Source organism: Paroedura picta, chromosome 6 (assembly GCF_049243985.1).
Source record: "Paroedura picta isolate Pp20150507F chromosome 6, Ppicta_v3.0, whole genome shotgun sequence".
NCBI classification, from domain to species: domain Eukaryota; kingdom Metazoa; phylum Chordata; class Lepidosauria; order Squamata; family Gekkonidae; genus Paroedura; species Paroedura picta.
The window spans coordinates 119,712,236-119,713,766 of record NC_135374.1 but is presented as its reverse complement, the minus strand read 5'-3'; the positions used below and the strand labels follow the sequence as shown (position 1 = coordinate 119,713,766).

The 1,531-nt window shown below is 50.0% G+C and overlaps 1 long non-coding RNA gene across 1 annotated transcript; it reads right to left on the bottom strand.

Moving 5' to 3' along the window:
- Positions 1–226: 226 nt before the first annotated feature.
- Positions 227–1,054, bottom strand: LOC143840803 (uncharacterized). The gene is made up of 3 exons (XR_013232428.1): positions 689–1,054; positions 450–569; positions 227–336 (listed from the first exon to the last, which is right to left on the bottom strand). It is a non-coding gene; the product is annotated as an uncharacterized LOC143840803 (long non-coding RNA).
- Between the last annotated feature and the right edge of the window lie 477 nt (positions 1,055–1,531).

Below are 1,531 nucleotides of genomic sequence, written 5' to 3'. Positions count from 1 at the left end.
CTTTTTCAGAAAATTTGCAACAACATTTTATTTTAAAAAACAGTTCAACAGGGGAAAAAAATTAGGGAATGTAACTTGGACCCCCCCACCACCACCACCACCCTCCAGGAAAGCCAACTTTTTAAAAACAAATTTATATATTTAACAGGGATAGAAAATTAGGGAATGTAACTTGGACCCCCCCCACCCCCCACCCCAAAACACAAACAGAAAACAAAGCTCAGGTCCCACTGCTCCCCTCACCAGCCCCTTCTATCTCCCTCACTCTCCTGCACAACCGTCCCATGGTTCCCCTGACTTTGCGGCGGAAGAGGTCTTCGTCCTCCTTCTTCTTAACTGTGTGGGGAGGGAGAAAAAGTACACATTAGTGCCAAACATATTTTCCAATCTGGATACACTTTTTAGTGGCCTTAGCCACAGTGTGAGAAGAGTTGGGGAACATAACCTACGTTCTTCCGCCTCCCTCTGCTGCCTTTGCCTCTCCATCTCCCCTTTTAGGTCTGCCACTTCAGCCTCTAAGGAAGTCACCCTGGCCTCCATGGCACGCAGCCTTGCCTCCATAGTTTCTGCTATAGAAATCAAATAAAGAATTTAATCACACTTCAAATGGAAGCATCACAGCAGGCTCCCTTATGGCTCCATGGGGGTACACACACATGGGTCTCCCTCAAAGACATAAAACTCTCACCTGCAGCCTGTCCTGAGGTGGAAGGTCCCTCTTCCTCCCCTTCCTCACGCTCAGGTGCTTTTGCTAGCTTGGATGGTGATTGTGTAGCTGGGCAAAGAAAAAGAGAAATCATAAGTAAAAGCACACAAACCAGAGATGAAACACAGCTGATGGCCACACCACAATCAGAGTCAAAGCGCATTACCAAAGTGGTTCTACAGTACTGGCGGGCTAAGTCAGAGGGGGTTGACAGCATCTTAATACTTTCTCGAATTTCATTGGGGACAGTAGGGGAAAGAGGCAGCTAGACATTCCATGCATGTTTAAGGGTAAAACACAACAAGGGCAGCACTCACCCATATGCCTCCTCATTTCCAGGGGGGGCTTCCCAGCCTTCTCCCATATCTTGACCATCTGGTCGTGGAAGACCGTTCTCCCACTTGGCTGCGGGACCCCCCCCCCCACTGTTCTAGACTGTTCAGGAAGTCCAGCTTCACCCTCTTAAATTTTGTCCGGACCTGCTCCCAGGTCCGGACGTAGCCCCTCTCCCTCAGCTTTGATGCCAACACCAGGTAAGCACCCTTGGTGTGGCAGTGGGTGCTGGCCATAAGGCGGCCAACACTTTTTGATTGGAGAACAAGCTCCAGAAGTGCCTCAGCCTCGGCGCGCTGCCAGAAGGAGCCCTTCCGTGGCTTCGGCATCTTCGGAATGACGGTTAGGGAACGAACATGCGTTGCTCCGAACGACCACCCCTATTTTAAATGTATCAAATCTGCCCACCAATGAAATTATTCCTTGGAACATAAGTGGATTGATCCTCCGGTTTGACAGGGGTCGCCAATACTTCCTGGCTACCCGCCTCCC